General features: G+C 38.1%; 1 long non-coding RNA gene across 1 annotated transcript; it reads right to left on the bottom strand.

Annotated features, from left to right (window-relative positions):
- Positions 1–5473: 5473 nt before the first annotated feature.
- On the bottom strand, positions 5474–17228 carry LOC147753850 (uncharacterized). Its single transcript, XR_015315214.1, has 2 exons — positions 16991–17228; positions 5474–6466 (listed from the first exon to the last, which is right to left on the bottom strand). It is a non-coding gene; the product is annotated as an uncharacterized LOC147753850 (long non-coding RNA).
- Positions 17229–25320: the final 8092 nt, after the last annotated feature.

Genomic DNA, 25320 nt, shown 5'->3' on the forward strand with positions numbered 1-25320 from the left:
ACGTAAATTATCTCCACACGTGTTCCCATCTGCGTTGGGTCAATTTGTGAAGAACTCATTTTTGGGATTTTCTTTTCCATATTCGATAACTAATGATTTCAGAAATCCTAGATTGATTGATTCGACAGTGGATGTTCGTTTTTGTCAAAATCTTCCGTGATCACGGCAGCTAATCCTTCCGATTGAGATCCTCTGTGACCTTAAATATTCTCATTGCCATTGCTAGAACAATTTTGCCATTAACGAACTCTTATTTTACTGGAGGCTTCATTGTCCAGCGTTGTCACGATCTTTGATGCATCTTAGCAGCGCTTAAATCTCCAAGAAATAAAACCTAATCACTGAACATTCATTTGTCTCTAAACTCGTTATTCTCTAATTATTGTTATTATTACTTGATCAGTTTACGATGTGAGATATGTAGAAAATTGGTGCACTTTTTAGTAGCGTCTCTATTTTTGTTTTTTTTTTTCTCAGAACGTATGAGGTGCGTTCGAAAAACGGAAATTCTCGAACCGGATCTTTAATGCATTGTATTCTCGGACAAGGTCCTTATTGCAGAAATTGAACTATCCGAAATGCAAACGGTCAGCGACGTTTCCTGCTATAATCAACGAGCAATCATTGATTGGTACCTGCTGTACTTAACCTGTTCTATATATGTTTATAAAATTTAACGTTGTGGTAAATGTCATCGCGTATTCGATAACCGCACAATGATGCGTAGTTCAGAAAGTAAATCTGGAACCACCTACATGACAACGAGACGCGTTGCCACGAAGGAAAACGTGGTTCTTTTCATCGGAAAGTGCATTTGCAGGCCAGATTTTGGTTAAATATTTGGAGTGATAGAATAATTTGCGACCCTTCGATTTCGAAATCCCACACGGTGGAGAAGCAATCGCCTCGGTTCTGAGTATTCCTGAATGTACAGTTTTTTTTTTTATCTTTACAAGAACATTAAAGAAACGCTATGAAAATTATTGATAAATCCAACATAATTGCAATTTTATCCACTCCCTTTCCCCTAGCTTTATTCAAATATAGTAGCTGATTGTAAGGTGATCCAGGATCGTGTGTTGAAGGATCTATTTCACTTATAACGCGAATCGCTCGGGGACCTTTCGCATCATCAAACATCACAAGGAGCCAGTATGATAATTTAAGTTCAACATGAACCTAAACGTGACCGCTACAAACACGGGCTTAACGATATCTTTCTTTTACCAGAACACTTAAATTTGCCCATTATAGAAAGTTTCAAGAAGGATGAAACCTAGCTAGCGAAACGTACGCCACTGTAGGATGTAGAACAGGCTTGATTAAAATTTTACTGAGCCATCAATGCACTTACGTGTTTATCGCGGACTGTTACTGGCTCAAATAGAACCCTCTTAGTATATCTCTTTACAATCCTGTCTGCTATAATTTTAATTCATTTCCCGTGTAAATGAGAAAAAGCGAGATAGATACAAAAAGACAGATTAAGTAGAATGTACGTATTGTCGAGCATATCAGTGACAGTGCAATGATTACAAATAGCTTTAGAAATAATTGTACTGAATAAAAACGTTTATACGATTACCAGTTTGTGGGAGATTGTTGTTGCCTATTGATCATTTTTTTGTATGCAAGTTTGAACATGCAGACAATTTTCTCTGTAAATAATAACGAACAAAAACATTTATGCGTATACTATTGAAACACTGTTCAGTAAGACAATTATTAGAATAACGATGAGAAAAAAAAAAGCTTATCTTTGTCTATATAAGGTGACAGGGTATTTGGAAAAAGTCAAATATAATTGAGAATAGAGTATGTCTCCTGAACGCCGCTCTTTTGGGGGAATTGTGTTAAGTGTTAAGGTCAAGCAAACGTTGGCTATACAGAATTCGTCACGCGGAAATTACAAAACCCAACACGTTAAACAGAAACACTCTTATAGTAGTACTTCTGAATCGGAACCCGGAATACGAAATGGCCTAAATAAGGCTGAAACTAGAGATTTCCTCTACTGAGCCAGACCTCCACGGCTGTATCAAAGGTTGATTGATGCAACGGATTTTCCCCTGACCAGAAGCTCTATTTGTCAGAGCCAACACTGAGCTGTTTTCACTGTAACACCTAAACTATTTTATTTCAGTAAATCGATCATTCTATTAAGTCATACTATTTTATATTATTAAATCAATTTTGCTCGTTGTTCTATTGTTACAGTTTTTACTAGAGCATTTTTTATTCTATTTATAGATTGATCACATGTAGGGTGGATCACACATTATCTCATAAATACTCCACTTTGTTCATGTGTATTTAGTGTGTACCTTCACAAATATTTGTTATTTTGATTACTCGTATTACTCAGATATCTGTGTTAACCTGTTACGTATATGCCCATTTTATTATGACAGGTTTTTCTTCAAATAAAGTACCATTGTATTATCTGTATCAGCCAAGTACTGCTTATCTAGCAATGTCGAGCTCAAACAAAGCTTAATTATGTCTATTTGTATCGAGGCGTTTCGAAAGCGAAGCCAATGAGTCATAGCCATACGCTTCTGAAATGAACTCGTTTAGGGGTTGAATAAATAGAAGGCATGATGTTAAAAACTTACGGAAAACATTAGGCAAAGGTGAGTGAGGGCAACAAACAACATACAAAGCTACTGAGTCAAAGATATGTAAAAAAAAAAATCGACACTGGAAGCACAACAATAGCAATAGGTTTTTATCATTAAAAAAACAAAAAACTCTGTAGCCATCAAGTCGCGCTTACCCTGTACGGTTCAAAATATCTGTCCTTCGACATGGGGCCGAACAGTGCCCATATATATATATGCGTTTGGTATTCTATTTTTACTTTAATTAGTGCAGGGTTCATTGTGCTGCATTCAAACGAATTTTTAATTCTAATTTTTTCAAGTTCTATTCAACCGGAACCAATCATTTTAAAACGTTTCCTGCAATACGTTTTTTTTTATTCAACGCCTTGATAATACAAAGTGTAATATAATAAATAAAACGAATCTACCGTGTATTGAAAATTTTTTGTTGCTTTTTCAAGCAATAGTTTCCATATTATTTCTCGCGTGTTACTACTTTATATTAATAATTTAATTTCTAAGCAATTCCCTGTAGTGATATTGCCAAGTATTACTATTATATGTTGCAGTGACCAGTTTTTGGCTTAAGGAGAAGGTTGAGTATAAAGCTATTTATTTTTATTTGGTTTTTAGTTGGTACGATCATGTACGTCAAGTCCATGTTAATAAGAGTTGGTGCTATGGTGACGCTGTGCCTATTCAGAAACTTAAATAACTTGTAGGACCCGCAATTTGAAAAGTTGCCAGCTGCACTGGATCAAATTGGCTGCAAAAAAAAAAACATTCATATTGAGCTGTTCAAAAGTCAAGAGCGTCAGCTATACGATGCGGTAAAAGTTGAGGCTGCACTAAAATGCTAAATGTCTGAATTTTATAGAAAAACGACCGGATGCTGTATAATATCATTGGAGAAGGAGGAGCTAATTTATTTGACGTTCGTAAGACAGGAGCTATTTTCAATAGATATTCGCCAAAAAGCTCTCTGGCAAAATAAGCTTAGTATTTATGAGCCCTAGTATATTCCACACAAACCGATCTTTTACTAGTTACTCATACGAATGGTATGGTGGCAGGGTGGTCAGTATCGCAGAAATGGAGCCGATCCTCAGCCACGTAGGAGTATTGGGCTTCATTCAAAGAGTTTTCTATTCCAAATCGACAGGAAGTCCGTCTACAACTATCTAGCTTATATTTAATGTTGATTATTTTTGTTATAGAAGGTTTACCTTACAAACGCTAGAAATCAAGGCGATTTGACGCCGCCGCCGCCGCTTCCATAGCCACGAGTACCAAGAAGTATTTATTGTCAAATCAGTTCACACCTTTCAGTGGCCACTTCCCATATTGATGGCACAATTTGTTCACAAGCTGCTGCTACTACTTTTAATAAGAACGAAAGCTTTACATATGGATCTTTTAATAAATCAAATCTGTGTGTATATTAAAATTCAGCAATCGAGGCAATGGCATTCGTCACGTTATAATCCGTTTTTATTTTTTTTTGTTTTCAATCAAATCTGATTTTTAATGGATTCGGACTTCATTTTCTTAAAGGATCGATAAATAATAAATAAATAGAGTATGGAAGAAAAGCTCGTCGCAAATATCGACGAATTTCTTTACAGAAGGAGACTTATTTGCCTCTTTAACACACTCTGTAAGCATATACCTGATTAGGTAGACGACTTCTTGAAAGTTATATTCAACATATATTTGGGTGAGGTGATTCTCTCTTTTCAATGCCTGCCTAGCGAATGGTGCTAGCTAGCTAGCTAGCTAGCTTTGTCCTGCCGGAACGGTATAGCGCTGGCAGTCGGATTTCCCGCTGTGTAATGTAATATCGTAAGTACGTTGACGGCAAAATTTTAATCTACATGACGTACAAGGTATGCCATGTGTGACATGTAGCGATTAGCTAGTTTCTGATCGATTTAAGCAAAATTTTTTGTTCATCATTGATAGCATTAAATGTGAGCTGGTACTCCGTTGGTCATGTAAATCTTACATTATTTGGAATTCAAAAGATAACCGTATCGGTTTTGTGCAACATCGAAAATACTGCATGATGCGTCTCGCCAGAAAGACGAGGCCGACCGAGAGCGTGCCCCGTTTTTCAATAGGCCTTTAACATTTTGTGTGACCCTTAGTCGCACTCGCGAATCTTCGTCTTCATTTACTCACACCTACCATATGCCTGTTCGGAAAAGGTTCTACTGCCTCTATTAATATCAATACGTTTGAACTTCAAGCTGGTTAAAGGAGACAATCTCAGCTTCCGTTCACGTACCAAATTGAAGGTAATTTATGTTTCAGCGACTCGTTAGGTAAGTTTTCGTTCTCAATCTCTCGCAGAACTAGTAAAAATGCGTTTCTAACGGCTTAAAAATCTAAAATTGCCAATTTGAAGCTAGCTGTTTTACTTGATGCTTAGGGATCGATACAAGTACATTTCAGATAATGTGAGTATCCTCTAAATGAAGTAGCTAATAATAGACTAATGAATGCGATATCTTCTTGATGACGGATGGAAGTGGGCAATTTTGAAAATGGGTTAGTTAGCGAATTAACAACGCTTTCAGAGATCTTCCTAAATAGAAGATACTTAATTTACATGTAGTGGCGTATGGTTTATCAACGACTATAACGCTCGCAGCGAGTTAACGTACGATTGGAAAATTGAATGTCTTCGACCGCTTAACGTTGTACGGTCGTCAGACTGGGCTTTTGATTTTTTGCTTTGCTGCTCATCTAAGACATCATATTTCCCCGTCAAATTGCCAGCGTTGGTTCGTTAAAACTTGTATCAACTTTCTCCTCCAAACAACCGCTAGTGTTTTTCCTCGTATTCAAAAAAGATTAAATTTCGCAAAGCAGCGTCCTACCATATTAAGGTCTGCCTTACTTTTATTTCATGTATTTACCATAGTTCAGTACAAGTCGAAGGTCATTTGTCTATTTACTAAAGACTTTGAGCTAACTGTATTTTTTATCGAAGCTCGCCAGAAAGCCTATGATTGCTCTTCTACTTCGCTATAAAGTCCAGAATGTAATATGCTCTACAAAACGAGGTCTTTCAAGGGAAGAATCTAACATTTCACTATAAAGTATAACCAAAATTTCATTTCAGAAAGACCTCGTTTGTGGCGATATGGTCTATTTATATCGACGATACATATACACGAACTATTCCTTGCAATACGAAAACGTTTAGCTAAAAATAAACCAGATGAGTTACAAGTTACACGAACTTAATTTTCTCGATTCGAGATGGAAACTTGGCTAGCAGCAGCAGCAGCAGCAGCAGCAGCAGCAGCAGCAGCAGCAGCAGCAGCAGCAGCAGCAGCAGCAGCAGCAGCAGCAGCAGCAGCAGCAGCAGCAGCAGCAGCAGCAGCAGCAGCACCAGCAGCAGCAGCAGCAGCAGCACCAGCAGCAGCAGCAGCAGCACCAGCAGCACCAGCAGCACCAGCAGCAGCAGCAGCAGCAGCACCAGCAGCAGCAGCAGTTGACGATTTGCATATTGTTGTTGTGAAATCGGTTCCATCGCTCGCAGTTCAATCAGCGGCAGAGATAGAATGTAACGGGTTTACCCAGCGAACTGCAATATTAGAACCCAATCTGCGGTCGGTTCGGTCGTCGATTGGTTTCAATCGGGGGTGGATGTCGAGCGGAGGAATACGTTGAAATCTGTTTTTACTGATTGAAATAGAATACATAGTAGTAGTAGTAGTAGTAGTAGTAGTAGTAGCTCATAGAAAAAGCAACGCCGTTGAAACTAGGTAGCCAAAGGGTACTGACACGGTTCTCGAACCATAGTTCTGTAATCGGTATGATTGCCGTTTTTTCGCCTCCTCCTTCCTAGGAGTCTGTAAGAAGACACTATTTAGTTATTTTTGAAACAGAGGCATAAAACGATAGCAAGAACGAATCATATCGTCGATATTATTATTTTTGATGGTTTCGAATGGGGAAAACAATATGGAACAAGGCCGGTAAAAAATGTGCTATTGCTAATTAAACATATTCCCTTTTGGGTTTCTGTGTACAGAATTGGTTCGCAGAGAGAAAGTTATAATGTTGATTCAGAAACTATCAGCAATACTATTTATATAGTCTTAAAAATGAAAAATTATTGCGCTAAACGTTTGTGTAGTTTCTAGTGGATTAGGGAATATTTCACTGCTTCTTATAAATTCAAATAGACACCTCGTAGCCAATTACGCCTTAAAAACAAACACAAACGCAAACGAACACAACTTCGAAGCTATTACTTTAAGCGCTCAGAAATTAAATGACGGCCCTCTATATTGAAGTGCCAACTTACTATTTGGCATACTTCACTGCTGCCGTACGAGATGAAATGATCAATCCTTTCAAATACATCACAATTCTCTGTTACTAGATGTCATGGGTTGCCTAAGCTCTCCCTTGAGTGGCGTTATCTTCACATCTTTGTTAAACATATAGAGACAATATTAACGTAGATAGTCTATTAGTTCCCCAATAAAGCGATTTCGACGAACGATACCAAAGGAATGCCGATGGCGATGCCAGGCATATACCTTACAGATTTCGAATATGATCCTAAAAAGTTAGTTAGGATTGCATAGCTATCGTGACTTTGCTATTCGACAAATCGGGCTACCTATCTGGCGTCAGTTATCAAAAAGTACGATGGAATGCTTAACGGCGATCCTAGACGTAGAATTCGAAACGTAGAAAGTTATCAAAGAGTAATTGTATAGGCCGCTTTCAGCGAACTGGCATTCGGTATACGTCCAGCATGGTATCATAGCCCTGGCCTTGACAAAACGATGAAGTGAAATTGATTTTCAATGCAGTAAATATATAATACATTGTTCGGCGCAAAAACGTCGTGGTATATGCTTATAATAATGGAAAAGGATAATCAATTATTTTAGTGATACTGATATCAGAGATAGTTTCTTTTCGCATGAAGAACTGTCATCATCGAAGCACCTTCAATCCCGATACTGTACACAGTGTCTTTAAAGCGCCCAGACTAAGCCACTGATTAACTGGGTATTCATGAGATGAAACAGCAAAAAAAAAGCAGCGACAAATATCAGCATCTTCATATGATCAAGGATCGATGAAAAATTATATATTGCCTGTTTTGGATTGAACATAGGATTGTCGAAAAGCATAAATCGTTTTATAATAAAAATTCAAGTAATTTATCTTTATATTCTGAAGTAACATTACTGAACGAAATATGTACCATTTTGATCGATGGTTTTCTGTTATTGCCCTCATAACACCATAATCCTATCGTAGAAAAACTTACGCTCGTCTCTACACATACACACACAAAATTATACGAGGTAATTTTAGCATCTTTTCTTTGGAACTAAATTAACAGCACTAAGACATTCCGCAGAAACTGAATGAGATGGAAGTCTTACGGCGCAATATTTGTGCTCTCTAAATTTTTGCCGGGCAGCTAAAAATATATGTAGTCCGCCGTTGTCAGAGTGGAAGACGACGCCTTCTCTGATCTATTTTCTCAATGGTTTGTTACAATTTTTTTTAGTTATAAACAGCATAAACTTCTTTTCCAAGAAGCAGCAGCAGCAACTAATCGCGCATTGGTCTTTCCCAGCTTTGCTAAACGCATAGCGCCATATATTTGGGCGTCAGTCTGAACGTTGCCATAAACTGTGGAGCAGATTATTCGTCTTTTTTTTTTTTATGGGTGTTATTATCTTAATGTGATTAACTGTTTCGGAAGTTGGTCAATTTCGTTGTGTTTCTATAGAGTTTCACAGATAGAAATATAATCAACGAATAATCTTGCGTTTGTTTGAGGGGCGCCTAAACATCGGGCCTTTTTTCGTAACCAGCTTCCTTCAAATGGCTTCATCCTGTCTGGTGATGAATGTTTAGCTTTTTGGCGATATCACAGATAATCGTGCACCTGTCTTGCTCAACTGCAATTGCCCGATCACCACGAGGAGCATCTCTCAAATCAAAATTTCCAGAACAAAAGCGACAGAATCATTTATAGGCCGTTTATAAATTATATTATATATATAAATATTAAATGAATAATAAACATCACAATTTTTTATGGGCCTGGGCAAAAATTGTGATGATAATGTAGTGAATTTTTGCAAAAATTTAATCATTGCCCAGAGTACTCTGCCTTAAAGCTTGAATATAGATATTTTATATATACAGCCTATTATTGCCATATCTCGGCTTTTAGGCGACGCGGCCGACATCACCTCATACATCTGACCTTAAAGTCATCTAGTTCAAAAAACGGCCAATATTCTCTCGACAACCCAATATATGTATACGAATCATAATTTATATATGATTATAATAATCATGATTATAATAATTTTTATTTACGTATAGTTAGTGTCTAACTAAACAATAAAATAGTTTAGCAAAATTCCAAGTGGTACAGTATCATTGGCTTTTTCGCGTGAACTTTATCCCCAAAGTAAAGCCCAAGTTGGTTAGCGTTAGGTCTGAGGAACTAGCAGGGTTCTTCAGTGGGACCTTTATGTTTAACTCATCTGTTTGGAGGATTCTCATTCAGATATGCCCTTATACCACGATACAGCAATGCAGCTGTGTCATCAAAACCCGTTTTGAGCTTCCGAGTAGTTTGCAATGGTGCTAGTAAGTTAACAGTAACCCAATTTAATCACAACTTTTTGGGACACCCTGCATTGAACAAGACATATTGATCTTTATCAATCAGCTCACGAGAAAAATTTTTATTGACTTCTAAAACATCGTAACATGTTTATGTGCATATATGATATGTTATAGGGCTCAGTATTCTATAAGGGTATAGTAAAATACAATTGCATAAAAGTAACAATGCGCGAGAGTCGCAGGAATATTTTTTTTATTCCAAAGCAACGAAGTATCCGCACCCCTTGCCTCAGAGCAAGGTATTAGTTAAAAGCAATTACTTAATTCAGACTGACTCCTGAATGGGCTATTGGTACATACGTATTGCTGTATACAAAATCTACGCTAATATAAATTTCTTACACCCTTGCTCGGAGATGATATGATTTTTAAAGTTGAAGTAGATTGTTATTAAATTGTTATTTTACACCGCAAATTTTTAGATATACTTTTTTAAATGTATGCATAATAATATGAGGTTTTCTTTTTTGGGTTATGGTTCGAATTCGATATGGTACATCAGCGGCAGTTAATGCGAAGTCCCGGTAATGACTGCTTTAGCCTGTCACATACACTCTACTATAACATGTAATTATATAGCATTTTTCCTTTTCCATAAAATATATTAGTGCTTAGCTCATTGTTCATAGCTTTAATTGGTTAGAAATTTTTAGAAAAATTAATTTCGCTTATTGTAGCAATAACGAAGTCCCAAACAGTCCGCGGTATATCACGAAAGGCTTGTTTTTGAGCCTGTGTCAGCCGAATTTGTCCTGTAAATTACTCAACAGGTGGACACCGCCTAAAGGTATCACGTTGGGACTAAGGTTCATTTTTTTTCTAAATCATATAAAAGCGTTTCCATCCGATTGCCGATATATCTATCCACAATTTAATCACTTCTATACCTATTTGGATTTAGTCTCTAATCTACTAAGAGTCAAAATACATTCAAACTATACGTAACTGCACAAATATGCTTAAGTCGAGAAGTGTTTGTAATGCGTTTTAATCGGAACAGGTTCGAGCTTCTCGGGCAATAGATACGTTTCTGCAAAAAGCGCTCGCCAGATCTTAAATCGATTTGTATCGCGTTGTCGATTTTCGATAAAAACGACGGGATAAATTGTGAATATTAGAGTGCGAGTCAGTTGTGTCATGTAGTGGACCACTACAAGTAGTAAAACCAGAATTATTCGTTTGTTATGTTAGTCTCCGGCAGGAAGGACATGTCGTGGGATGACGACCTTGAGGTCCTGGCAGACACAGATTCTTACAATGGTTACGTTCTTGTACCGTCTCGAAGATGCTATGATTTTCCAGTCATACCGATTTGCGCTCGCTATAATTCTTCCTTAGTAAGATATGGCCAATGCGTCGAGAATTTCACTAGCAGTAGTTATTCCGAAGAAAACTATAGTTCCTCATCGGAGGTTTCCAGTCTCACCTCTGATTACATCCGAGGTGGTTACAGGTCTTGGGCAGCAGACCCACCCGACTTCATCTTGGATGCTCCTAGCAAGACTACCTGCAGTCTGACGTCCGGTGTTCTCCGAGAAATCGACAAGCAACCGAGGTATAGTGATGATCAAAGGACTTCAACGACTCGGGTTCAAGGCGACTTTGATGTTGCTTGTGATCTAGATTATTTTATCGGACGGTCCTCTCACTTCTGCTGAGATAAAATTAGAACTTTCCGTATAGAGGTAACGTACATATGCAATATCCGTTCCAGTTAGACCCTTGGCATACAATCGGCGTGTGCACGTTTGGAGCGTGCTGATAGATAAATAATAAACGTGCCCTATATCAATACGCGAATAACTAGATGTAAAAAGGCCCTTAAAACATGGAATTTTTCAAGTCATTGCGCAGATCAATACCTAGAACATATTGTGAAACGTGTGTGGTTTCTATTTGTTTTTAACTGCTGGAGCTGGTTACAAATTCAGATAGCTACCAATTTGACAAATTTCGATTATGTAGTTATTAACAGTATCTGGAACGACCCATGTGAACTGATAATTAAATATCGCGGTGCATATTTAGCAGGCGTACGATAGAGCTTTATTTGTTCGGAAAATATGGGTACTGCTCTAGGACGAGGAGCAACAGCGAGATACTATCTATCTTCGCTTTTCTGTGAGTTCTGTAGTGGTAGCTCTGTGAACTCTGAACCCATAGACAGCTTTGGCTTGTCTAGAGAACTTGATAAATGATAACTGACTGTTGTTGTAGATGGCAAAATTTTTTATATAAAAAAAACTAATAAGTTAACCCGATGCGACGTTTGGGAATCTTTTTTTTATGATTCATCTCGCAAGCATTGCCACAAAATTATAATCACACAAGTTTAAAATCGCATTGTTTGTCGTGAGTACCTACATTCAGACATAATAGCATTGTCTTCGCATCGGGAAGTCGACGCGTGTCAACTTAGTAGTTAGCAATGCAAGCGCCTGATAAATATTGCCTCCATCTAATTACTGGTAGTTTCATTGTTAACATATTAGAATTTAAAAGGTACTGCAATCCACGAGACGCATGCCGAACGTCAATCGAAACTGATCTGGTCTGGTTGTTTTTTTTTCTGAAATCTCAACTTAATTTCCTGAACAAAATGGTAGCACAGAACCTATCGATTTAAGTAATAATTTTACTCAGAAGAGGTTCTCGCACGCTTATCCCTAAGCATATAAGAACATTGTCATACGCGGAAGCATGGGCATTTCTCAATTCTTAGACATCATCATCATTCTTTTTTGCTTAGGAATTTTTGAACTATTTGTTTTTTATATTTTCTTTTATGGTGAAATTGTTATTTGTAAGTGAACTTACCGCAAACAATTTCACTACTGGATTCGATATCATTTTTTATACGTAAATGAAATAGCTGCAGTAAGGAACGCTTATGTCTGCTGTTTTCATTAATTTTTTGGCATTACAACCCCTACTAATAAACTTTTTTTTGTTTGAAATTTAAATGAAGCTTTGAAACATCTCACAACAACAAACCTTTTTTACGATTTTGAAATATATTATTTGAAATTTTCAGTATATTCTAAGCTTTTTCGTTATATGTCCAAAATAGAATTTCTAATATATTTTGGTAATTTGATGTAACGATAATTTTTCATCCCTGACATATTTGGAGCTAAATAAGCTCTAGTAAACGTTGCGATGTGTATTTCCTATGGTTCTTTGGCCAGCATATAAAATACCGGTCCAGCGATAAGGAGTGTAATGAATTTCCACAATTTAGAGATCATGATGAGCAGATACAAGCAAAAAAAAAAAACAGCAAACGAAATATTTGAAGAGAATTAAGGAATAACAGCTGCTAGACTTTTGCGTAGGAGTGTGTAGCGGTACCTATCTGCTTCATTAAAGGCGGCGTGTTTCTGCAGCTCAAATCTAGACTTAGCTACTTTTTTCCTCCTCGTACATCTACCAAAAGCACTTAGACTGTATTTTATTTTATGTGTCCGTTTAACAGGCCAGTGACCTTTCGTTTGCTGATTCTAGCCCGAACAGCTTGAGAAAAAATGGAATAAGACAAAGATAATGCTGCATACATTAAGCATTACTGCGATGTATCCTTCTCAGCTTGGCCTTAATATGATGAACGACCTAGAGCTCTTAACGGCAGTATCCTAACCTGCTGCGGTACGCTGTTGCTTACGGTACAAATTTCCATAAAGCAGTCGCGTAGGTAAACACTACCGAATGTATCGTATAAAACAAGCCCCAGAGTAAACCAGTGAAAGCAGTAGAGTAAAGCGTGTTAAGGCAAATCTATGGACTTCGGTCGGTTTTCCATCGTACTATCAGCGTTCTCAGTAGCAATATTGGCTTGGCGTCTCCGAGTGCTTTTTTTGTACAGACGGAAATTTACGTTTTGTGAGGAGACTGGGGTGTAGGGCAGATAAACGATTAATTTATCCGTCGTTTTCGTTTATTTATTAGAATTATTTTATCTGCGTGTGGCAAGCTGTTTATGACTTAATTATATTCTGAAAAGGACATGCGTTGACGATTGCTATATGTTGTCAACCTACATTACGATAACTATGAAAGTTTCCTCTCATTATTCACTCGATGATCGCTGGTAATCGCCGATGTCAATCTACATTGGCAGCCATCTTTACCCCATTCATACAAGGCTTGACCATACGTAGCAGAGTGGCAATTTATTTCAAAAGAGATCATCATTAAAATTCGAATACTTCTGTGCGAGCCAAAAAAACATCTCAAAAAAAAAGACGTCACTGGGAGAAATCGATGGTCTTGTCGATAATTCGTTGCCGTGCTTTATTTAACTGAGCGGGAACTTAACCTGCAGATGGAGATTGTATAACGACAATGGTACCCATCGTTTGACAGTCGCTATTCAGTCAAGCACATAGTGAACACCAAGTGATAAGTATCGCTACCGCTGGATTGACCGATTTTTGCTGTGAACTTATAAGTGACGGATAAAACAAGATGTGATCTCTGCAATAGTCTATTACCGCTTAAATTTAGTAGCAAATATATGTCAATAATATGCTCATAATAAAGATATTAGTAATGTTCTTGCGAAATTAATTCACTCGAAAGCTATAAACTTACAAATGGTATAATTATTTTTCGGTATACCCCCCAAAGAAAGGAACAAGCAGTGAATAATCATACACTTAGTGCAAACAGCGGTACGACCCTCGAACAATGTTTGTAAATATTTCATAACTGGGCAATTTACAGTCTGACTTTAAGAACGATCGGTGTGATTACGGCATTCAGTAAAAGAAATTCCAGTAGCCATCTATGATGGTAAGTTACCACCTGGTCATACGAAGACTGTCGTATAAAATACGGCTTTTATCGTATATTATTCAGACGGTGTTCTTTTTGGACGTGACGCATACTTTTCCATACATACAGTTGAGTCAATCAGTAACTATTAGAAGTTGTAGCGAGTAACACCAGTTATCAGATTTGAACTGACACTTAATCTTTCCAGGCAGGTTCCGAGTAATCTAGTACTTACGCTAAAAACAGGTAACTGGTTTCTGACTGGGTCCGGTAGAGACTGTCACAATCAACTAAACCTCCTAACAGAAAGACTGAGTACATAGTCGGATTAGAATACGGATTACTAAGCGGTTCTATCCCTTTCGATTTCGGCAAGCACGAACACGTTTGCGAATGCATTCAGGCCGTTCATTCCACAGAGATCTTTACCTTCCAGTTATTCAAACAAACGTTAAGTGGCAATAGTTGGCCATTAACACAGAAAGCTAAGAGTCGACGTCACCGAAGTAGGGACAATGGGGCTTTTGTCTTCCGTACGAGCTGGATAGGACATACGTCGGCATACGTCACAAAAAGTGATGACCAGCTAGCCATGAGTACCTTAATAGTCATACAAACCTAGGTCGATATGCATCACTCGAAGTTAGCGCAAAACTAACTGAACGATTTTAATTAAAAAAAAAAAAAAAAAAAAGTACAAAATAAGGGGGCCGATAGCTACATTCGAAGAATATCCACACCTATCCTTCCTAGGGAGAGATTCTAAAATTATTTACACTTAAGAATTACCTACAACATACGAAATAAAAAAAAAAAAAAAAAGAAAACCGAGAAAGAAAAATACAGGGCGGAGCGATTACTCAGACTGTGTATATGTGTAACAGCGAATGGTTTAGCGAATGTAAAAAAAAACGGTGCTAGATAACACCGTCTGGGGCTACGCTTAATGGCAATAAAAATAATTAAAGTCAAAACACTTACTTTTTTTTTATAGACGAAAGCAGAGTCATACATAAGGAATTTGTTGTTTTTATTTATTTTGTAATTTATTGTTGTACTACGGCACAGAATTCTCACAAAATCTTTGGAAGAAAAAGAAAATGAATATGATTGTGGACTGTACTGCAAGTGACCAATGGCTCTTGAGACGGTAACACGAAATCTGGAAATCGCTTAACGTAAGGAATGACTTTACGGATAATAAGTCGAAATCTGAACGTGACAACGTTATAATTGGCCCGCTGTACCGGTGTACAGAGGTGAGGTAGGGGGCAAAGCAGGTTGAAATAAAATTGCCGAAAAATGAAAAAAAACTACGACGGCCTTCAACGGCCAGAATGAATCCGGCATCTAACTATGGCCCTAGAAGCACTCCTAGCATTTACATAAAAATAACGTGACAACTTAACGTCGAGAAAAGGTGACATAACCATAGTTTATGCTTTCCCAGGTTGAAGAGTGCCGTCCTCTTTTAAGTGTATACGTGAACTAAATTATTGTACGCCGAAGTTTAGCTATCGTACAAAGTACCTCCTGCAAATATGAAACTACCCCTGGTCGAAGCAACAACTGAGGTATTAAATCTCAGCCGGAAAACAACGATGCTAAATACAATACTAGTAACTGTACTAAAAAAAACTAGAAGAGGTTCGAAAGGGTACATATAAAACGTACCTGTTTAATATCACCGTAGCTAGAATGAATGAAATAGAGTGTTTTCTCGCTGAGGAAAAGTCATCCAAGATGGAAGTTACCTTACCACCTGCCGATTCGTCATAATATTATATACTGTCTCGCATAAGTTAACTGCAAAGTTGTTCTATAGACTGACAGTATTATAGTTGGAGGAACAGGATGTTTTAGGAAATGTGCACAACAGATTTGAAAAAAACAAATACGGCGTGTTCTGCTCCTGGATTATGACGATGCGGAAGAGAACCTAATCGTATATCACGAGCAGTAGAGATCTAAAAAAAAAAAACTGAAGAATTTCGAAAGATCGTTCGATGTTGCCGGCCTTATCTGCACTGTATATGGTAGACTTAAAAGAACAAGTAACAAGGTCACAGAAAATAGTCAATATTCAATTTTAGAAGCCTCTCAAAATAAGGAAGCTCAAGATAACAAACAGGATTATTGTCTGCAGATAATTTGTTCTTGTTATCTTGAATAGGGCTTACAGTTAGGTTAATACCCAGCTAATTTATCGACATATTGTTTCAATCTATTTATATCTAAAGTAAATTCCAGTAAAAATAATACTAGTCCCGGTGACATAACCCGGTGACGATAATATCTAGAACTACCAAGAATATGCTCGGAAGAAATCTATGAAATTTTGAGAAATGGCTTCCGGCGGCATCAAGATAACCCGCCACGTTTGACTTTTTAAATATATTTAAATATAGCACTCTTGAGAGGCAGGACGCACAAGGCAAAATCAAGTTTTTTTTTTGGCAGAACAAACAGATTTTGACGTGAGAAATGGTCTAGAGCTCTATTTACATTGATGGACGTTTGGGAGTAAATCGATATGGTTCAAAAGAATCACAGAACTCAAGAAGCCATACAGCTGCGAGCGAATACGAATCCCGTTGCCTGCCAATGAAGGGTCTCGACCTAACGCGTACTAGATAACCGTCAAACGGCCTATATCAAAAGGGGTCATTGGTTTCACAATATGAGGAAGCAAATAAGTCTCACAGGGTGTAGGAATGACGTAGAACCGACGCGAAACGAGAATGGAAGACGTCTACAGCAAGCTCACCTCTAATACCAGCACGCGCGTGACTGTTACTGACAAGATAATTTCATGGAGATCTTAAACTTGATATAAAAATATACATAGTGTATGAAATTACAGAATATCTAGATGAGCAAACGCTTACGAATACTAGAACCTTCAGATGATGCAAGCTACATACCCGTATGGGAGTTGTGTGGTTACGAAGTGTGCGCACTTATGGCTTCCGTAGTAGTATTCGAGGGTACTCCACAATCAAAGACCCAGAGATTTCAGATCCGGAAACGCTCCATGCTCCAGGAAAAAATATTGCCTCTCCCGAGCGAGTGAAAGTTGGTGCTCGAAATATCTACCGAGTCGATCGCCCCGTTAGCTCGCATGACGTATGGCACGACTGTGATAGCAGAGAATATTAACGTGCCACCGACCTGTTGATAGGTCAAGACATCCATTATCATGCTATTTTCTAGACGATTTTACATAGAACAGTTTTCGCTTTTTCCGGCAGAATTCGAAAGGGCTTCTTACCGCATTTGGTAGCGGGGTTTGAATTGGAGAGCGATGGTCAAAAACAAATAGTTTAAAAAAAAAACACCTTCATGTCTCACTTTAATCGGATTGAAGTCATAGTAACCAGCAAACTTTTCCCGTGCGATTATTTGATATTCGGACAAAAATAACAAGGGTCAGTAGTGAATGGTGGGCATTGCTAAGCCGTTAAGCGATTCCGTGAACACGACCACGTTATCGGGTGCTTTTTTTTTTTTTTTTTTTTTTTTTTTTCCATAAAAACATTTACCTTCGTTTGCCTATTTGATCGATTGTTCAAAGGGATGACGAATCACGAAGGTAGCCGACCACTAGTAGAGAGTAATGTGAGAACCGAGGTTATTGAAGTTATTGAGTGACGACTTCTTTGTCTTTTGTGCGTGGCATGCAGTTATCGATGTGCCGCCTATAGAAGAACCAAATTGATTAATTATGATGTACGCGCTATAGACAGTTGTACGTTTATACATCTCTGGTCGTCAGGAGAGATTGAAGATGTCATGCGAAGTATCGACTACCAAGCCTGAAATGTATCTAATAAATAAACGCATAGATTCAACACGGATATTTCTAGACAGCGATGTGTTCTCTGGTCCCTGGGATTGACCCTGACTGTTTTTCTATCCGTGTGTTATTATTTAATATCGTAAAAACCGAACTATTGTTTACATGGTGAGCAAGACGACGACAGACATCTCATAAATCGCAGCTGATGAATTCTTCGTATTGCCTTATCTTGGCTTATCGATGGTAAGCGCAAGTTTTTGGGGTTTATTCGCATCATGATCGCAGCAAGACTGATCACAGTACCCACAGCCTTATGTTATGTTGTTTCGGTAGCGAAGGTGTGCTATGAGCGAAAACGATTGGGATTTATTAACCGCCCGAGAGGTTTCGCACAACTAGTATCAGGATCAATATTTTAAATATAACACTATGTTGCGATATTGTAGAAGGCCCAGGAAGCGAGAGCAGGACTATTTCGCCGAAACTCTGCTAGGTTAAGTTAAAGCGAAGCTTGTAGCTGTCTGTGGCTCGAAGCGACGGTGCCGTCAACGACGAACTCGTTTCATTTCGCACCGTATAAACAGAATTAATAGTACTTCGTAAACAATTAGGCCACAAAAAACAGCGACATATAGGTCAGTGCGAATCTATCTGTCTGTCGCCGAACTGTGTCTATAGGCTGTAGGTACTATCAATGAAAGTTTGATGGTGTCGACACTCTTTGCCGACGGATCGGTTTACAGTAACGAACGTCATATGTTAGTAATTTTTTTACAGCGTTCATGAAGTCGTCGTTTCAGTCCGGCCACGTTTTTTCAGACATGTCGTTGCTGCGATGAGCTAAGAAGTTTTCGAGTGAAAAGTTACGTAAAGCTTGCCACCAATAGGTCACGCAAAGCATTCAGTGTTATTATACATCATACGTAACTATTTTTCGATAGATCCGGCTCGAAGGCTTTAACTCTAACACAGTGATGTAATAACAGTTGTAACAATTTCGTTAATATCGACGCTTTTATCACCGTTTGTTGTTGTTGATCATCAACATGCAACTCGGCACTTTAAATCGTTCGCCTATAATATGTTGACGTTTTGTAAGAGCGCCGTCAATAGGTACGCTTTTTTATGTTGCTTTGAAATAATATGTAAATCGAAGAAAAGATTTCTGCTAGGTTCAAATCTACGTAGCTTTTTATTTTTACGAAATATAGAATATAATAGAATTTTTGCTTTGTTGCCATTTAACCAACGAGTGGTCGAGTATAAATAGTCACGATGTATTTACTAGTTTTTATGTGGGAATCAGATTCCGGTGCGGCCGTATGACTGGGCTTACTTGCAGATCATATTTTCTGTAGGACAATGCCGCGCTGGGCGAGACATAATGTCCTGGTCATCTGCCATACTGGCGACCCTTGACACACGCGGATTCTAAGCGTTCGATCAATCAACGAAAATGCTTGGAACCGAGGTGCCATCACGATACCTAAACCTGCCTGTTTCGAAGTTTAAAGTATAAAAGTGGACAAAATTTGTACCCTGATAAAGGACACCAACACCTGTAACAGCCTGTAGAGGAACAGATAACCTCACCTCATCTATTCAATGACTCTATTCAATAATAGGCATATTGATTAATTTCAAAGTTGTAATACTTGAAACAGGTTTGCCCATCTATATCTGCAACACACTCGCTACCGCAATCGAACAATTGGCCGTGTGTCAAAATGTCTCTGGCAGTTTGTACTTCAAAAAATCCGAAAATGGCCGCCGGTGATCCTTCGAAGAGTTTCAAGATACGACATAGCTTAGCGATTCGCCAGACCCTAGCCGATAAGTGTTCGTATAACGGTTTGCTTCATATAGTTTATATGAGTAGCCACAATGCTATGGCACACGTGAGCACACACGGGATGGCGGGAATCACCGTTCACGTTAGACGTGTTACCGTACCGCTGCTGGTGGCTGTTATATTTGATGTAAGCAGCCAACGATCGTGTTCTCCACGCGACTATCACCGAGCAGTCGTCTATGGGACGCTATAGGACAGTGCCGACATAATGGCTTTTGCACATGTCAGCTCGTCCGGTTTCGGTTATGACAGCAGGTCCATCACGCCATGGCCGACCGAATGGCCTTCAAATGGCCGATGCAGTTACTGGATGACTTATTAAAAATGATGTTTGATTACTGTTGACTTTGTTAATGTATCCCTGCTAATTGAATTTATTATTATAATCATTATAATTAAGGTTAGAAAAAGATGATAATCCACGCCATAGTCTGTTTTTTTTGGAAGATTGTTTATAATACGCAAGTTTTTATACTTATTTAGACTTGAAGTTAGTGTTCGGTTTTTTGGCTCAAAATGTCGGAAGAAAAAAAAACTGATCATTTTCTCTCTAAGTGTCCCGTCAGAGAAAAACGCTCGCCATTGGCTTATCAAGGGTCCCATTTTATTGTTATGCTCGAGTTTACATTATATTTTTCGTTTTTTTTTACTCAAAAATCACATCAGGGAGCTCATTGCAGGACTGAGTGGTTCTCGTCACGAACTCGAAAGATTTTATCATTTACAATCATACATATATCTATTCCGTCGTACAAAATACTTGATAATTTCAGTGCTGCTGGTTCCCTAAAGTGATCCTTTTAGCTACACAATGATTACCTTGTAAGGAATTGAAATTTCAATATAGCGAATCTGTGATGTCTGCTTTATTCGCCTATAAGCTTGCCTATTTACAAGACCGTTTGGCTATAATTAGATTCTGAGAGGACAGATAGGAAATGTCCATGTTGCTAGAGGAAAGGACCTTTGTACCACGCGAATTTCTAATCTGATTAATTGACGGAACTCGATTTGCAAGAAATAACTGAGCAATAATAATTTACTTACACAGCCTATGAGGACGAAGTCGATTTTAACGAAAATAATGATTGTCTTACTTAATTTATATATCACATGCGGAAGAAACTAGAGTAAAAATGGACATCTGATCAGATGTACGCGGTTTACTTGCAGTGTTATCCTTCACTAATTCCGGATCCTCGTGCATTAGCAGGCGTACAAGGTAGCCAATGTAGTAATAATATGGCTGTTTATAATTATATATTTCGTTCATATTTTTACGCACCGAATTATGTATCAGTTGCTGGTGACGCTTCGAAACTTAGAATTGTAGGAAACACACAATACATTTAAATATCGTTTTGTTAATCGTCAACAGCTGGTAACGTTTTGGGGGGTCCATTCGGTGTCTATGTAATTGCTGGCCGTAGAATAACGCGCTGACTAACTAGGTAACAAATTGGCAAAGGGTTAAATAGTGGTCCCAATTAAGTAATCTTGACAAGCCCGACGTCTTTTGCCAGCCGTTATCGTTATTCATTGCTTATTGCTTAGCGGATTTTAGTAGAATAACAATTAAAAGAAAACTATGCACAAAAATTTCTCGTAGAGAAGGCTTCCTGTGCTAGGTCGACAAATAGCTTGCACTACAGTTAATATTCCGTACTCCTAAATCGACCCGCCTTTTTCCTGGGTGTCTATTGAACGTTTTATCCTACCAACGAATACGATATTATAATAGGACTATTTCGTGGTAACTGACGATTGCGAAAAGATAAAGATAGACAATGTGCAGTATTGATCAGTTAGCTTGAAATTCGGATGGGTCTCGCGCACGGAGGGATTTGTTCTTAACTACGTAACAACATTTTTATCTATAATTGTAAACAAAGCTACTGACATTGTAAAGGTCAATTTGTGTGTAATGCCAGCAGTCCGAATATCAATTGCAGTTCATCGTTCGTCTCTGTTTAATTGGAAGTTTGAAGTTGTTCGGTAAAATACCTAAGAGACCAAGATCCCGCCCTCAAAACGAGAACTTCCAATTCATCCATATGAAAAGCAACAAAAAAAAGTCACGTTAACGGTAAAGAATGGCGGAAGCGACAAACATCAAAACAAACAGTTTGTAGACGAACGTTAACAATTTGACATCGCACAATAACAAACCTATATGGATTATTTTCCATCATGTTTGCAATGTTCATATGTTGAGATAGTAAAAAAAAACTAGGCCGCTAATTGGGCTACTGGGAAATTCTAGCAGATTAGTGTTGCCGTGGGTATGTTCGAACAGAATCGAAATAAGACCAAGTATTAAGAAGCACTTCATTACACTGCGGTCGAGCGATTTATTCAAGCCCGTATAAGAAAACTATTGTTTTTGAAGAAAATTTAATTTATACAAAAAGATCTCCACCGTGCCATGGGCAAAATTATTGTTAAGCTTAGTCTTGGTCCTGAGTGCTCGAATTATAAATATGATATATAAAAGTTTGTTACTTAAAGGACTCAAGTTTTAGTTTGTCCTTTTTGGCCTTTCTGTACAGTTCTCTATGCGCTGACTTTCAGTGTTTTCAGTTTTTCGGCATTGTCTAAACGCATATCCATTTCAGACAAGTCTCAAAGTTTACAGCCGCCTAAATCAGATTCATTATTTTAGATTTATTAAAAGGATTTCGAATTTTAATTATTTCTGCCATGATTACAATAGTATCAGTATTCTTATCTAGTCTCCCATGAAAAGGGGACAGCTCATGAGATGAGCAAACACTGTTATTGCTTTGGGTTGTGCCACAGTCCGTTTAAAACCCCCCGTCCCTAATAGTTACTGACTGAATTTGAGCTAATTAGTTAAAACGTTGAATAAGGGACTCTTGCAGAAAAAAAGCCGAAGTGCACTCTAACAGAAGTTTAACTGATCATGTCAAGCAGACATAATCAATTACACCTCACCTACTTCTACCTAACTCAAATAAAAAAAAATAGCATTATATAACGCCTACTTGTGCTTCACGTTATATTTAGTAGTGATATTTTTGCTTTTGCTTTGCCTAGAAACGTTGTTTTACGGTGACCTGCTGCTCGATTGGAGATCAATGTGTCGTATGGCCCAAAGCTCTCGTTGACTTCCAGAGATTCAAGGAGATTGCTTCGAACGAAGCCATATTTTTACTGTAACATCTCTTCTATATTTTGAACAGTGCCCAAATGTATTCTATAGCTAGTTGTCATGGGGATAGTCTAATGCCAATATATTTATTATGCCTTATTCTGCTAGTGCAAGGAACAAGACAAATGTTGACACATTTATTTCAACAATAGCAAATTATACGTCTGTAATAGGCCATCATTTGTATACTTTACTAAACTGTTAGTGGAGATCTATTTGGCCATTGTGCATACATTGGGTTGTTTACAAACGGAAAACTTCGATTGTGCCTAAGTGCTGTTTTTGTAAATACTGAAGACCCCTTCATCATTCGAAGATAAAAAAATGTGAACAAGTAATTATTTTAGATAGTTATTTTGTGCCCTAATGAAAGCAGATAATCCTGCATACAAGGATTAGGATACCAGAGCAAGTTGTACGTTGTTCTCCTTAAACTATAAATCGTATAGCTGGAAGTTTGACGTAGATTCACGGACGTCATATTCTCCTTCCATCTGTCTGCTCCCAGTCTGTAGACTTCGTGTGCTATGAAAGTTTTACGGTTCCATTACGTGTGGCACGTGTTCAACTTGTTACCTAATTTGTTAGGTATACGTTCTAAGGTTATTTCTATTGTTATTTAATATACTCTTTGTCGAAATCTTTGGTCTGGCGAAACTGGCTGATGCCAAATGTTCCCAATAAGAAACAGGGCATCTTGTTTCTAGCAAAATCAATTAAACAACCTTGAATACTAGGTTAGTAATATTTAGAGATGTGTAATATCATCAATGCAGTGGCGAAGTAACTTTAGGCTATTTCGTTACAGACGGTTATGTTTGTGTGCCTTTTTAGGCCCGTTATTCTGTGATTCTGTGATGCCACACGAGTGTCGTGGATGGAGTCCCAGCTATTAAGGCCGTTGACAATGGCCGTCCTACTCGTTAAAATTGACACTCCGTGTGGCCTACAAGTAAAATAGAAACATGGTGTTGCCTGTCCGAGCAACTTGTCCACGCTTCTGAAGAAAGCGGTTTCCCGATCCGGAAAACAAAGCGAATCAGGTAATTGATTGATTGATTGATGCTAATGGAATCATTAATAATATTTGCCAGTTTATTATCGTGCCTATCCAATAGTAACGATGTAAAGCAAAACAATCAAGGAGTGGTTCAATGAAAGGACTCCTAGCTGCCAAATTGGCTACCTACACATTCTCAAGAATTAAATATTGTTCAAAACTAAAAATGCTCGTACAAATACGATTTTATATATTTCCATAGTTCGGTGTAAAACTATCGATCGCTACTATCTCGTCATATTCGACCGCTTTCAACTCAGAATTGTTCTTACAGGCAACTTCCATTTGAAGTTGAACGATCCGGACCGAAATTGTGTTCGATATCAAGGTCTGAAGCACAGCTTTTGTCCACTGCTTGAATAAGAGTAAACGCAGTTAGCGTAAACCAGAGGTGCTTAAACTGCTGGAGTAAAGAAATTCTTTTTCCTATTGATAATCTTGATAAAATTGATTCCAGATATATTAACCTGTTAATATCACACCGTTGACAGTTATCAAGCCCTTAAAAAACGTCTCTATTTTTCAATATGTATTTTGGTTTCTAAGAGCCTTTTATGACATACGCGTAATCGTAAGTTTAGCAGCCTTCGGGAACTTCTTATGTTCTTCCTGCCTGATTCGAGTCCGTTGACCCCGTGTACTCTGTTAATATTTTACATCTGTATCAGATGATAGAGTATATTATCGTTTCTACCGTTACCTAACGTATGCTCGGCCAAATATCATGACACTGAAGTAATTTCTGATTTACTTTGATCTAAACGAGCCTGTTAAGCAAACCTAAATATGCCGTTCGAGGAATACACTATAGATACGATTGCACTGCGTAACGAACAAATACATAAATCTTAAGGATAGTTCTATGCATAGCTACAAGCTATGTGCTCTTCAATCGAAAATCTCTAAATAGAAGAACAGTGAAATACGTGCTTACAACATGCTTCTAGCAAAATGCACGTTACTGGCGCTGTAGCACATAATAATAGTGCCATAAAAGGCTTCGTACAATCTGTGACCATCAACTGATTCATGTTATGCCCATCTTCAAAGCCCTTCCGAAGTTCGCAATAGAAGCTGTTGGCAACGGACTAAGACGAACTGCAACATTAATGCACAGAATGGGCCTGCGTTTGTCTTCATTGCTTCGTCACATGGGCTTAGCGGCCTACGGAAGACAGCTTACGAAATACGTCCCAGCCAACTAAAAAGTCGACCTGTTGACGATCAGGTAAAACTGAGGTCCGATTTCTGTTCTGTGCTTCACTTCGAATATTAATTCGATACTACACTAAGCATCTATCCCATTGTAGTATGACTTGTCGAGATGACCTTACGACGAGATAGCTGCGATATTCTATATCTATATATAAA

This window comes from Varroa jacobsoni, unplaced genomic scaffold (assembly GCF_002532875.2).
Source record: "Varroa jacobsoni isolate VJ856 unplaced genomic scaffold, vjacob_1.0 scaffold_168, whole genome shotgun sequence".
NCBI classification, from domain to species: Eukaryota; Metazoa; Arthropoda; class Arachnida; order Mesostigmata; family Varroidae; genus Varroa; species Varroa jacobsoni.